At 40.1% G+C, this 15,453-nt stretch overlaps 2 long non-coding RNA genes across 10 annotated transcripts in view; one reads left to right on the top strand and one right to left on the bottom strand.

The window, feature by feature from the left end:
- Positions 1-2,311: 2,311 nt before the first annotated feature.
- On the bottom strand, positions 2,312-5,188 carry LOC122068518. Of its 2 annotated transcripts, none has more exons than XR_006137146.1 (3): positions 5,085-5,188; positions 3,487-4,108; positions 2,312-3,394 (listed from the first exon to the last, which is right to left on the bottom strand). It is a non-coding gene; the product is annotated as an uncharacterized LOC122068518 (long non-coding RNA). The 2 variants fall into 2 exon arrangements; XR_006137145.1 differs by having other exon boundaries at positions 4,237-5,180.
- A 5,819-nt stretch (positions 5,189-11,007) lies between these two features.
- Positions 11,008-15,453, top strand: part of LOC122068513 — a 19,666-nt gene continuing 15,220 nt past the window's right edge. For 4 of the 8 annotated variants that reach the window (XR_006137144.1, XR_006137142.1, XR_006137138.1 and 1 more), the window contains exons 1-2: positions 11,012-11,200; positions 11,308-11,784. This is a non-coding gene — a long non-coding RNA (uncharacterized LOC122068513). Of the gene's footprint in view, positions 11,201-11,307; positions 11,785-13,272; positions 13,383-15,453 lie in introns of all 8 variants that reach the window. The other 4 variants (XR_006137143.1, XR_006137139.1, XR_006137140.1 and 1 more) reach the window with 3 other exon arrangements.

The raw sequence follows: 15,453 nt of genomic DNA, 5'->3' as shown, positions 1-15,453 counted from the left end.
CTTCAAATCTTGACGAAGATCTCTCTGAAGACTAGAAACACCTCAAGGGGGAGGGGATTTTGGAGAGAGAAAGTGCTCTTCACAAAGAGACTAGAAAATGGCAAGTGGGTGTCTTTTTCAAAGGAAGGGGGTATTTATAGTGTTTTTGTGGGCCAAAGGGGTGAAAGGAAATTTGTCTTCACCCAAAAGGTAATTTCCCTTCACCCAAAAAAGTTAAAAGATATTTTGGGCCAAAGGGGTGAAAGGAAATTTCTCTTCACCCAAAAGGTAATTTCCCTTCACCCAAAAAAGTTAAAAGATATTTTGGGCCAAAGGGGTGAAGGGAAGCTTCTCTTCACCCAAAAAGGTGAAAAGATATTTTTTTTGAAAGAGGTGAAGGGAAACTTCTCTTCACCCAAAAAGGTGAAAAGATTTTAGTATACTAGTGGGAGCATGTGGAGCGCACAAGCAGGTAAAGAGGGGATCTTTTCCCAAAATTCAGTTTTTAACAAAAAATTCCTATTACCGATGGGATGTTTCGGATAAATGCGAGAGTGTGGGATAGTTGACGGGGGCATCAAGCAGCAGACAAAGGTGTCCAACAGCTGTCGGGGGTGCGAAGGGCACAAAACAGGGGGTACAGCCCTGGACAGGGCCTTGTAGCTCCGTACAGGGCTGTAGGTGGGGGGCTGTCACGGGTGGATGGTTGCAGGTGGACTGCTGTGTACGTATGTGCGGAACTTCCGAGAATGATTGTGGGAGATCCATTGGTTCGATTTTGACGCACAATATATCGTTGGAATCGTAATTCCGAGCACTATCCATCTATACGATCACATTAGACCGCATTCCTCTGTATATGTGAAGTCAAGATTTGGACCTTTTCTCTCCCACACATGGTTCTGGGATTTTGTTTGGGTAAGTAGGGATTGGTTGGGTAAGGGAATCTCAATCATCTACATCTTTGTCAACTGGAAATGAGAAGTAGGAACCAAGATCCATGTATCATCATTGCCAGGGAAGGGTGATAAAATTATGTGCCTACACCATTACAGAAGCAAAGACATCAGCCTTCTTTAAAACATCAGTCGTCTTTCAGTTTGGAATACCCCATGTGTTAATCACTGACAATGGTAAACAGTCTGGTAACAGGAGTTTCAGACAATTGTGCAGTGAACTGATGATTGACCACAGAAAGACTACAGTAGGATACCCCTAGACAAATGGGTTGATAGAAAATGCCAATAGAACTCTCCTCCAGGGTTTCAAGAAACGACTGGATGATGCAAAGGGAAGATGGGCAAAAGAACTACTGAGTATTGTTTGGGCCCACAGGACGATTGAGAGAGTTACCATCGGAGAAACTCCATTCTCTCTAGCGTATGGCACTAAGGCGCTCAGGCCAGTGGAGGTTGGTGCACTGTCACTACGGGTTCAGGTGTACAATGAGTAGTCAAATAAGATGGCCTTGAGAACAACCTTGACTTGTTAGAGCAATCACAAGAAAATATGGCGTTGTACCAAGAACGAGTGATGAGGCATTACAACTCGAAGGTCACCAAATGACACTTCCAGATGGGCGACCTAGTGCTGCAGCAAGCAGAAGTGTCAGACCCAAGGCATCATGGGAAGTTCTCACCCAATTGGGAGGGGCCTTACCACACTACAAAGATAATCAAGTCAGACACTTACCACCTTGAGACCATAGAAGGAAAGGCAATAAGAAGGGCATAGAATTCCATAAACCTCAGGAAATTTTATCAGTAAGATCTTAACAGTTCCTTAGCATGAGCCCTTTGTCCAATTTCATTAAAAGGAAAATTCACTATCCTCACATGAGTTATTGGTTCAAAGAAGAAATCTAGAAGCTCATCTCTTAATAAAGAAACGTGCAAGGATTTCCCTACTTTCATTGTGCGACTATTCTCTGAACTCAAGCATCTCAACCCTTAACTGTGGTACAAGCTCGAGCATCTAGTTCCTTCGTCACGCGACGAACTCAAGCTTCTCAACGCTTAATTACGGTACAAGCTTGAGCATCTAGTCCCTTCATCACAGGATGAACTCAAGCATCTCAACCCTTAACAACGGTACGAGCTCGAGCACGCTCAAACTCAAGCATCTCAACCCTTAAAAGCGGTATGATCTCGAGCACACTCCAACTCAAACACCTCAACACTTAGCTATGGTACAAACTCGACCATCTCAACCCTTAGCTACAGTATGAGATCAAGTATCTGAACACTTAATCAAGGGTATGCTCGAAGCATCTAGGACTTAGCAAAATTTCAGACCATTCTTTCAAAAGAAAAAGTGCACTAAGGCACAATCATAGTCAAATAAGCACAAGAATTGTCATTACATCAATAAGTAATTACATAGGAAGAGCTAGCTACAACAAAAAAGGGATGAGGGCAATATAGGACAAGCTAGCAATAATTCACACAAAAAGAAGAGAAAAGGAGAAACAAAGAAGGCCACACTATTAGTTTTCATGGATAGGCAAGGTGACACCATTTGAGGGAGCATCTAGTGAAGCATCTAAGGCATGAGGATCAATATCAGGACTTGTAGCAGTAGGAATGGCTTCAAAAGCATGAGGGTCAGTGATGATAGCTTCAGGGGCAGAAGGAGTGGTCTCTAGAGTATTCAGACTGACAGGACGAGGAGCAAGAGTTGAGGAAAGCGTAGGATTAGCAGTGCTAGCTTTCCTGTGAATGAGGCCCCAACAATATTGTCTACTCCGGCATGCCATGCTGACCTTTATCTATGAGAGTAACTTCCTTGCCTACTTGCACCACGATGCTTGATGACCTAGGAGGCACTTGGACCCTAAGTAGATTTACTTTCTCCCATTCTGGCGAGAAAAGGCTAAGGTCGAGCCCAGGGTTGATCCGCTCTACCTCCTCACAAACAGTTAGTATGCCTTACAAATGCAAACAAACCCCAACCAGGGCCTTCTATTGACTAAACTCCTCTGAGGCTTTATACCTTGCCATAACACCCTTTTCACCCTCCTTCAACAAGAGCCCTCGCCTGCGCCAGTTGCTGCCTCTCGTTGTCCTGAGCAACATTTGAGACCATCACTTGCTTCTTCATAGTATCAAGGTCGTTGGCAACGTAATGACGATCGAGCTCACACGTCTTAAGCTTCTCCTTAGTAGCCAGCGCCTTCGAGGTCGTTGCAAGGGATGTTGTGTTAGCTTGCTCAACACAGCTTTGCAAGCCTTTAATCTTGGCATCTTAAAAGCTAACCAAACGTATGGTATCTTCCTTACCCTTCATCGTCTCATCAAGTTTGTCTTTCAACTTGGCCGCATGTTTCCAACCCTTCATGAATTTTCTTCCTGCTTTCCCCAGCTGACCGATAATATTCATTGGCCCTCATCAAGAGCTCACTGAACAATGCTTGGCCCTGTAATCAAATAAAAACAGGGGATCAAACACAAAAAAGATGCAGGAAAGAAATATTAAGGTCCGAGATTTCCATACGGCCATAGTGCTCACCTCAGCCAAATGTTGATCGAGAAGGGATGGAAACCCCTCCCCCTTATATGCCGCTCTGTCCTTTGGCAACGACCCCTCCAGTACAACAGCCTGTGCAAACGCAAGGTCGTTGTGGATAGACTAACCTGGATAGACTGCCCACAAGTGAGACCGTACTGAGGAATGTAAGGTTCCTCGGAAGACACAACTAGCGCCTTGCCCTTGACCAGACGATGCCTCTTTTGTATACTATTGGAGGTTTGGACATCCATTACCTGAGGGGCATCTGCGACCCTGCTCCCAGAATTCACCCCAGTAACCTCCAAGCTCGGGGAACAGGACGTAGTCAGAGATTCTTCATTCAGATCGCCTCACCCCTCTTGACTCACCAGTGACCTCCCCTTCGCACCACTATTTCCTCGTAGCAACTACAGAGAGAGAAGAAGATTGTTCGATGCCTTTGCAAATTCCCTCAACAGAATGTTACCCACATCCACAATGGGAGGAGCATCATGCTCGAGACGGTTGCCCTGCTTGGCGACAGGAAGGTCGCCACCCCCATTACCAGTGCCCTGCTCTGGAGTGGCCTCCTCCTTAAGGGCCAGGTCCATAATGTTCATCATGTAATTCCTATCCATTGGAGCTACCAAAGAATGAGAAGAAACATCAGTATTACTCAAAATCACAGAAAATCGAGAAAACAAAAAGGAAAACAGAAGCGAAGGAGGATGGAAAATTTCAATGGGAAGATCACCCGGAACCTGACCATACCTCAATAGGTATTGGTCATGGGATAGTTGGGACGCAAGGACCACTTGAACACAACGAGTCAGCAATGTCATGACTTCTTCCTCATCATCCCAAAGAGTAGGTCTCTTGTTCTCTCTCCCCATGTTCACCAACAACCACCGAGTCAGTATGTTGTAAGGCTGGGAAGGATGAGCAAAGAAGAAACCGTCCTTCCACTAAGGGATCAAGGTCAGTAGCCCATACATAATTTAGTGCTCTTTCTTATGGCGGCGGAAGTAGATTCACCCATAGAAGGCATTGTGAGCATAAAGGGAATAGAGACTAATAAATAGACGAAGGGTGGGTTCTCTATCGAGATTCCTCAACCAGACATAGAAACCCAAGAGGCTTTTCCAATAACTGGGGACAAGTTGAGTGGGTACAACTCTATAGTGCCTCAGAACTTGACAGACAAAAGGGGCGAATGGTAAACACAATTTGTTGATGAGAGAGGACTCATACACACATATCTCCCCTTTGCGGGGACGATTAGCCCTCTCCAACGCCTCAGGAACTCAAAGCTCCACAAAAGCTGTAATATGATACACCCTACGAAACTTCTCTAATTCTGCAGGGGAAATCTTAGATGCTACTTCACCCACATGTAAGCAAACGGTGGGACCGCGAACCCCGATGGAAAACTTAACCCTTGCTTTCCGCGAGGCAGCAACCTTCTTTGTCGAAGAACAACGATGGCCAGTGACTACCCTAACAGTCCCATGCGGCATCCCAATGACAGACTCAGAAGACCTCTCAAACGAATCAAACGTTCTCGATCTCCCATGAAACAAGGTAACAAAGAAAAGTACAAGATGGCAAGAATAGCTTACTAGGTCCCCAGAAATCGAAGATCAGAGTAGAAGTCACAAAAACGTAGCAGAAGCCGTAGAACCAGAAGCAAAGCCGCTGTTGAAGAAAAAACCTGAAATAATCCAAAGAAGAAGAGCTAGAGAGCCAAAAAACTAAATTCTATATGTATGGTTTAAAGCATCTCCGATACCGATATGATACCCTCCGATACGTATCTTAAATTTAGCTAACTGATACAATACACACCGATACGATATATAAAATTTTTAAAATCCTTTCATATCTATATATATATCCTACGATACATACCGATATACATCAATACACTACCGATACAAATCGATACGATACGATATGCACCGATACGAATTTATGAAAAATATAAAATCGAGGTAAAATGTATGTTTCGGTATGTATCGATACTTATCAGTGTGTATCGATCAAGGATTAAAGTATCAGTATCGATCACCGTATCGGTCAGCCAAACTTAAGATACATATCAGAGGGTATCGTATCGTAGATACATGCTAAGATACGCTAAAGATATATACATAAATGGATAAGAAACATTTTTTTCAACACTTTTGCATAAAGAATTTGTTAAAAAAAACTATTGATATCATGTATTATGCACAAATACTAAATTGAGGGTATCACACTAAGGATTCAAGGTTTGTAGTTGTCTCATAAATGTAAAATCCTTATTCCCAACTTTGATTTCCACTTTAGTTAGAGAGAAATATGGCTGGTAGTAACTTTGAAACAAAAACCCCTCAAAAAATCGTGTTTTTCTGAAAAATCATCTATCTTGCCCATTATCTGATCGTAGCACACTATATTGATACATACTGATACGTATCGATTGATACATACCGTTACGTACCGATCGATACCATGGTTTAAAGTATCTCCGATACCGATACGATACCCTTGGATACGTATCTAAAATTTAGCCAACTGATACGATACATAAAATTTTTAAAATCCTTTCATATCGATATATATCCTATGATACATACCGCTATGCATTAATACATCATCGATACACATCGATACGATACGATATGCACCGATACGACTTTATGAAAAATATAAAATTGAGGTGAAATGTATGTTTCGGTATGTATCGGTATGTATCGGTATGTATCGGTGAGTATCAGTATGTATCGATCAATACGTATAGTTAAGTATCAGTGCATATCGGTGAGTATCGGTATATACCAATATAGTGCGCTACGATCATATAATGGCCAAGATGGGTGATTTTTCAGAAAACACGATTTTTTAAGGGGTTTTGTTCCAAAGTTGCTACCATTGAATTCTTAGTGCGATACCCTCAATTTAGTGTTTATCATGTTATCAACATGGTTTAAAGTATCTCCGATACCGATACGATACTCTTCGATACGTATCTTAAATTTAGCTGACCAATACGATACACACCGATACGATACATGGAATTTTTAAAATCCTTTCTTCTCGATATATATCCTACAATACATATCGATATGCACCAATACACTATCGATACGTACTGATACTCTATGAAAAATATAAAATCAAGGTGAAATATACGTTTTGGTATGTATCGATAAGTATCGGTGAGTATTTGTATATATCGATCTGTAAGTATCAATGAGTATCGGTATGTATCGATCAGTACGTATCGATGAGTAGCGATACGTATCGGTATGTCCCGATACAGTGCGCTACAGTCATATAATGACCAAGATGGGTATTTTTTTAGAAAACACGATTTTTTGAGGGGTTTTTGTTCCAAAGTTGTTTCCAACCATATTTCTCTCTAACTAAAATAGAAATCAAGGTTGGGAACAAGGATTTTACATTTATGGGACAACTACAAACTTTGAATTCTTAGTGCGATACCCTCAATTTAGTGTTTATGCATAATACATGTTATCAATAGTTTTTTTTAACAATTTTTTTATGCAAAAGTGTTTAAAAAGGTGTTTCATAGCTATTTATGTGTGTATCTTTAGCGTATCTTAGCATATCTCTGACACGATACGATATCCTTTGATACGTATCTTAATTTTGGTCGACCGATACGGCGACTGATACCGATACTTTAATCCTTGGTTATCAATAGCTTTTTTAATAAATTCTTTATGCAAAAATGTTTAAAAAAATGTTTCCTATCCATTTATGTGTGTATCTTTAGCGTATCTCCAATACGATACGATACCCTCCGATACGTATCTTAATTTTGGCTGATCGATATGACGATCGATATTGATACTTTAATCCTTGTGACTATGTGTACTCATCAATCGATACCTTGATTGAAAAAAAAGGCGATGTTTGATTAACCGAGGCACGCTGATTCAAAAAACCCCATAAGAAGAAAAAACCGACTTGGCGCCTCATCATCCATTAGATGAGACAGTATCAATGCCTCAGATGGCTTGGATCTAATCGATCTATGCCACAATCATTCACACTAATGCCATACTGACACATATATTTCTCTCTCCCCTCTTCATTTATGGACATACGACAGTAGTAGTCAAATTGCCGCCATTAAAAAAGTAGGAACAAATAAAGATAAAACCCAGGGAAGCATTGAAAAACCAGACACCCAATATGTCCAGACGTGTGATGAACGCAGCATGTGTCCATACACAACCAATACTCCCCTGACCTCCTATACTAGGAGCTTGAGAGAGTGGGGGCATATGATATACCATATATCTATTGACCAATTACAAAGCAAGTGCCCAAACATGACCAATACTCCCCCCGACCTCCTATACTAGGAGCTCGAGAGAGTGGGGGCATATGATATACTATATATCTATTGACTAATTACGAAGCACGTGCCTAGACATTACCAATACTCCCCCGACCTCCTATACTAGGAGCTCGAGAGAGTGGGGGCGTATGATATACCATATATCTGTTGACCGATCAATAGTCAGGAGGTTGCACGTTGACCTCATTAGCACGAGCACAAGCCAACCTCTTTGACTAGCAGTACGAGCTCCTCACCTTGCGACCTCCCTACACAGGAGGTCCCCACACCCTTAACCGACTTAAACCCTAACCAAGGTGGCTAACCAAGGTCAGACAATTATTTAACCCCCGATCCACTATGGTTAACTTAGCCGTTACAGAACCTTACCGTGGTGAGGTTAACCCAGGTTGAGTTAAACCGTTACAAGCCAACTAGCTCAGCCATGATAGAGGATAATCACTCTAATGGGATTAAGACCCGTGTGAGCATGCCAGAGAGCTTTGACCAATGAGGAAGACTTGTATAACCTATATAAGGAAGACTCAGCCAATTTACAGGTGTGACTCTCAATCAAATGAATACCTTATGTAAGAATGAGAATATCTAGACCTGACTTAGGCATTGGAGCCTCTTCTTGGAGCTCCCTCCAGGCCAGTTTCTAATCTGCGTTGTGCAGGTTCACATCATCCAGAATCGAGCAACAACAGTCCCCCTTTCCTACCTCCCAATCCCCTCAACCCCGCCCTCACCTTGCCCCTGGCCCTTGACCCCACATAGCCCCACCCATAGAAATTTACAATACCAATTAATTGGAAATTGAAATGTTCACAAAACTAAGGGGATATTGCTAGGTGAACCAAAAGTAGATAGGCAAGGCACCTCAACCATAGTAGGCAAGGCACCTCAACCATAGTACTCAACATCAGAAGAGCAGAGGTAGAGGTAGTTGGGATCGTAGTAGCCGCAACTGACTTGGGCTCATTCATGGTTGTAGCACAATTTCATCTTTTGCACTTTTAGATTCCCACAAATCAACACATTGCCCATTGCAAACAATGCCCATCTATCACTATTCACGAGTCACGACTATTATGGGGTGGAGTGGGGTGGGGTGGGGTGGGGTGGGGTGGGGTGGGTGAGGATGAGGTTGAGGAGGTTGGGAAGGGAAGAAAGAGGGTGGCAGGGTTGCCTTTACCTATTCACAATAGAAGAAGAAGAAGGAGGTCTTTAAGAAAATGATTGAATAAAAAAAAAAAAAAAAGGAAGAGGAGAGAGATGATCAGAACGGATTAATACAACGGTAATTTGAGTATTTTAAAAAACCAAGAGAGAAGGAAAGACTAGAGTTTTTTTTTTTTTTTTGGAATCAGATGTCAATATTTAGACCTTGTTTGTTTAATGAAGAAAGGTGGAAAAGTAAAAAATAGTAAAAACCTTGAATTTGTTTTTCACTCATTTTTAAAGTCATCATTGAAAAGCTCTTTTGTGTCTATCTCTCTCTTATTTTTCTATATTCTCTTTTTTTTATAGAATTCTATTCACCTCCATTTTCTACATTTTTTTTTATCTTTTCCATAAAAATTCACCCCACTAAAAATTATGTATTTCATTATTTTTTCTTGTTAATTCAACTTACAGGATGTGGGTTCTACCATTCTAATATGTGAGACTTGGGAAAAGATAAGGTAACTATAGTGGAGTGAAAATTTTCCCCAAAAAGAATCTTTTAAGATCTCCAATCATTAGTCCCTTTGTTTAGGTAACCTTGACTTGTTCTATCCAGTTCTGTGGCTTACGCGTGGAAGGATAGATGAACACTTTATCGTTTTTTCTTCTAGAAGTCTGTCTTCTCTTGCTTAGGAATTTTTTTTTTTTTTGTAAACTCTCCCTTAGGATGTTACAGCCTGGAAGCTTCCAGTGTGACATGAGCAAATTTCAGGGAATTTAGTTCAATCAAGCAAATGCCACGTATTGATGTAATGTTTAAGATCCTGCATGATATACCTTTTCACTGGAAGGGAGATATACTTGGATGATTGAAGACCGTAGGATTTATCAAATCTCACAAAACTTAGGTCTCAAGTTTCACACACCCTCCCATTTTATAACTTTCGGATTTCATGGACGGTTTAAACCTCCTAAAAATGTAATAATTTTTTGAAAATTTTATCTATATAGTACCACACTTGCATGAAGCTACGACTGCACATTTAATTGAGGAGCTTCGAGGGGTTGGCTCCCCATCTGAACAAGAGACGGCAACCCTTTGCAATTTATACTCAATGGCAGCAACCCAGACCGCAAAAATTGTACCAGTGAGAAGGATCAGCAGCAGCACCACCACCACCGCTGGTGTTGGAGCTCAAGCTGGAGCGGCGCCGCCACGAGTAGCTCGCTTTCCTCCGAAGAGGGGTAGAGTTCTTAAGGGCATCCTGAAGATGGTGATCTCATCTCTCTGTTTCTCAATACGGAGATGATCTGTTTGCTCTTCTTCCGTTCTTTCCTCCCTTGACTCAGATTGATTTCATTGAAATTGAGTTGTAAAGTTACATCCCCACGTCTCTCTCTCTCTCTGTTTGTTATTAGTCTTGTACTCTGTTTATAAGAGATTCGACGGGAAATAGATGCCTCCCTAAATGTAATTACTTACTGCAATATTTGATGAAATAAAGAAAGATTTGATGTGGGTATTGGTTCTTAAACTTGGACATCTCAGTGTGTCTTGTCTCTTCTTCACTTCTTATGAAAACTAGTACCTTTCCGTCGTCTTGATGCATGCTCTGTAACTTCTGAGGGACTAATCTATGGCTCTGCAACTCTGTACAGTGCCACAACGCATGCCTAAGACTATTAAGCACAACACAGTCACCCCAACACAGAAACTCACATTCGAGTTTAGTCCAATAGCTTGCCTCCCGAAGAGGCGTAGAGTTCTTATGGACATCCTGAAGGTGGTGGCGATCTTAGCTCTCTGTTTCTCAAGTACGGAGGACCTCTGTTCGTGCATCGGGCGATTTACTCCGATTAATGACAGTTTTTGATAGATTTTACCGATTCCAATCGGGAATCGGTCCTGACCGATCCTCCCCGATCTCTCTCTTCTTCTCTTTCCCTTTGCAGCGTCGGCCTTATCGTCGTTATTGCTGGTACTTCTCAAGTAATCGGCGATCCCTTCGATCAAACCCCCTGGATCCTGACAGTTACATTCTACTGCAGCACGTTCTTCATCTCGTGGTAGAACACACCGGTAATCTCCGTCTTCATGTCGCCGGAGTAGCTACCGATCCATCCATGGTCTCCACAATCAAGATCACGCTCTTCCTATCGGTTTTCCTCGTCCTCCGGAAGGTTCACCGGATGAATTGGGTGCCCGAGGTCGGGGTATGTTTGCTGTATTCGACTTCAATTTCGTTCAAAAAACTGGGTTCTTCCGGTTGTTCCGGTGGCTTTGTTGATTACTTGTTTTTCCATGGCTTGACGCTTTACAGGGCTGGCATTACCACTGCGACGGTCACTCCTCACAACCAGAGGTGATAAGAGGAAGAAGACGGACGAGTTTTCATCTTTACGTTGACTTGTAAAGGTTTTCATGGGTAAGAGAATCCAGATTCTTTCAAAGATACAGTCTTTTGTACATAGGGACACGTGTCGCACCATATTTGGTCTAACACGTATCTCCCAAATTGGGATACCCTTATCGGTAATGAGTGCTTTCGAGTCTCCGTTCACAGTAGACTTTCCTTGTTAGGGTTTCGATTTTCTCTAATCAGTTGCCAGGGGAATACTAAGTTTTTCACTTTGTAGAGGATGATCGGACTAATTGAGAGCTTTGCTTTGCTTGAATCTCTCCTAAATCGTCACAAATGGCGGGTTCTCTTGCTCAACAAGTAATTAATCTATTGAAGAGACTGGGGAAGAAATTCATTACGGTTGCAGAGATTGTGTTTGTTCTGGTCAATCACAAGGTATACATATATTTGTCTCCTTTTTGTGTATAATTATCTTCCTTGATTTTCTGCGAGGACTTACCTGTTTTTCTGCATTAGAAGAGAATGACACCATCTTTCACTTTGGTCTTAATAATTCGCAGGGTATGAATTAGTTCTGTAGAAGTACTTTTTGATATGATTCCACTGTGAGGACATTTTTTTTTTTATCTTATCTTAATCTTGTCATTCTAATGTTTGCAAACAATGGTGGGTGAGTTGAAATGTTCAAACACATATTGCTTTTGGACCATGCAATGTCTTTAGATGTGAATGATGGAGCACAAGTTCAAGTCTTAGGAATTTAAATGCACAATGTTAGATAGGTCTGCCCCCTTGTGTTTGTGATGAAATTTGAGATAGATCTGGCCTATGTTTGACATTCTGCTAGGCATCTGTTGTTTTAAGCGGATTCATTTGCGTAAGCTCATAATTGGATAAGACATTGAATACAATGAAGTCAAAGATATAACACTGAATGGTCAAAATGCTTAACTTGAGGCCCCTGTGTGTAATGGGAGACAAGGATCTGATATACAAATGGAAGATGATATGTAATCTTTATTTTTAAAAGAGATTCTGCATGATTTTGTAGCTGTCCTGCAGATGACTCCTCTTTCATATATTGGAAAAATAATGACAAAATGAAGGCCTACATCATAGGCTCTTTAAGAACCTTTTTTCTACATATATTTTTTTGGCAAGTGTTTCTGACTGACAGTGGCCCCTGTGACCAGATACAGGGGCATGCACCCCCATGGGGGTCATGGTGGTCATTGTGCACCCCCCCTTGTCTGTGGCTCAGGGACTGCTCTTGAACAGAAAAATTCGTCCCTTTTTTTTTTGGTTTCGAGTTTTCTGCTATGTATAACCTAGTTTTGTTTACTTTCTAGCTTTTGTTTTATGTTTAAATCTGACTTATGAGATGTAACAGGATTAGAGTTTCCTCATAAAATGGGAGAGATTTTATATGTAATATCTCTCTTTAAAATAGATTCTGCATGATTTTGTCACTGTCCTGCAGATGGCTCCTCTCTTTCATATATTGGAAAAAATAATGACAAAAAGAAGGTCTACACCATAGGGTCTTTAAAAACCTTTTTTTTTTTTTTACTAGGATTAACCTGGTTTTGTTTACTTTCAGACTTTTGTTTTATGATTAAATATTCTAGGTTAATAGGGGTTTACTTTTGACTTATGAGATGTAACAGGTTTAGGCTTTCCTAATAAAAAAATTGGAATTCTAATCTTTTATTTTATAAAAAAAGTTGTAAGTAGCCCTTTGGATCCAAAATTTTTATTGTTCAAGCAGTAAAGCTCCTTTTTCATCCATGTGGAGTTACTACAGTCATGTACTAAAGTGTATGCTTGGATGGATTTCCAGCAACTAAGTTGGATCCCCAATCAATTTTTCTCTTCTTTTCAATTCTCTCTCTCAGTTTCCAGCCTTCTTATCTGAGTTTTCAGAAACAACTTATGTCTTCAAGAGCAGTTTATGTACCAGATCAGGCGAAAGGGAACAGATGCTCTGCCTTTCTTTGGTCTCGAAATCACTCCCTGCTTGAGAATGAATGGTGGTGAGTTTTGTTTTATCTCTGAATTTGATACATATAGGTCATTCTGAATCTGCTGTTTCTTTTCAAATTCTGAGTTTGTTCCAAGGCTCACCATTTTAACAGGATGGTCAATTCACACCCTGTTGAAACTGGAATATTTCGTTGAAATTTAAGAAAACGGATTTTAGATTTTGTAAAAGTCATTGAAAGTGGGGAAATCATTGAAATTTGCTCTAGAACTCTCAGGGGATGGTTCTTTAAGGATAACTACACATCCAGGAATGATTAACTGCCTAATAATTCCTGGATGTGTAGTTATCCTTAAGCGGGGGATATGTTTTATGGTTTCAAAAACCTATCTAGGCAATCTATCACATAGGTTCTGAGTCTTTAGACCAATGCAAGCTATAAGAGGCATAACACACACTTTGCACCTCCAACAATAGAACCAATATGTTACTAAAGGGCATACTAAATACACGAGGCTCCCGCCACTGCCACTGCCACTGCCACTGCAAGGTCTGGGGAGGGTCATAATATACACCGCCTTTCCCCTGCTTCGTGGAGAGGGTGTTTTCGGACTTGAACCTGCGACCACTAGGTCAAAATGGAGCAACCTCACCATTGCGCCGAGGTCTGCACAAATATATCATGAATTACAGGTTCAATTTATGATTTTTTGTCCATATAAATATTTTCAATTTATTATTTAATCACAAAAGCAAAATAATCTGTGAAAAACCTATAAAAAATACTTGAAATTCTGTAAAGAAAGCAAATGAATCTTTTTATGGGAGGATAAATGTAATATTTGATGTCTGATGTAATATTGTAATGTACTGTAGTTATTATATAAGTATGTTTAATTTTTTACTAATAAAGGGGAAAACCAATATGTTGCATAATTCTTTTATTAATACATTATGAGCCCAGTTTAATAGTTATTAAACTATTTTTGCGGACCTGCTTTAGCTGTGTTCTACTTTGTTAGTGTTATTACTAATTTGTTTCCTTTAATGCCTACTTTTCTTTTCTTTTCTTTTCTTTTCTTTTCTTTTCTTTTCTTTTCTTCTTCTTCTTCTTCTTCTTCTTCTTTAATTTTTTTTTTTATTTATTTATTTTTTGTGGGTGTGTGTAAAAATCTTCCAAATAAGGTTTCCTAGAAACTGCTTAATTTTTTTATGCTATTTTGGAGAAATGGGTTGAAATAACCAAAATGTCTTATGAAGTTATATTTTCTTATTGGAATGTATCTTTTCAATATTTCACCAAAAGTTTCACACATTCATTTAGTCTGTTTGAAAAAAATGTATTTATTTCATTTCAACCCTCCAATAGTTTGCAAATTTTTGCCCAATTTAAAAAAAAAAAAAATTGATTATTAATTTCTTCTATTTATGAGTATCAATTCCACCTTACTTCTGTAGTGATGTAGATAAGTCACTTGAGCTTATTTTATTGTAAATAAGCCTTGGGTTGTGTTATGTATGTGTTGACCCTTTGATCCCATGGGTTTTCTTTGAAATATGCCACTTTAATGGGCCTAAAATATGGGTAGAAGGTAGAAAAATGGGATTTAATTCATTAGTTTAGTTAGTTGCTATTTAATTCAATAAAGGCCCATTAGGCCATTGTTCGGTTGTAAAGTCGTATATGGACTGTTAGTTAGTTAGTCCTACTCCATGTTGGAATCGTAAAGTCAAGTCCTAGTCCTATATTAAATTTTTAGTTGTAGTAGGAGTGTCTATTCCTATTGGGAAACTAGCTCCTAGTTGTAGTAGGAGTGTCTAGTCCTATTGGGAAACTAGCTCCTAATAGTAGTTTGATTGCTATTCTGCCCTCTATAAATAGAGGAGCCTATGTACCTAGTCCTATTGGGAAACTAGCTCCTAGTAGTAGTTTGATTGCTATTCTGCCCTCTATAAATAGAGGAGCCAATGTACTTATAATTTCAGATTTGAATGAAAGAGAATTTGCATTTATGAAAGAAATTTTGCAACTAAATGCTTAGAGCAGCTGAGATAACTGCAAGTGAGAAGCCCAGGCTGAGATAGCCACTTCCTTTATTCTCTTTCAGCCTTCTCAACCCCCA

This window comes from Macadamia integrifolia, unplaced genomic scaffold (assembly GCF_013358625.1).
Source record: "Macadamia integrifolia cultivar HAES 741 unplaced genomic scaffold, SCU_Mint_v3 scaffold404, whole genome shotgun sequence".
Classification (NCBI taxonomy): domain Eukaryota; kingdom Viridiplantae; phylum Streptophyta; class Magnoliopsida; order Proteales; family Proteaceae; genus Macadamia; species Macadamia integrifolia.
The sequence above is the reverse complement of the archived record's forward strand: the minus strand, read 5'-3'. Positions and strand labels throughout refer to the sequence as shown.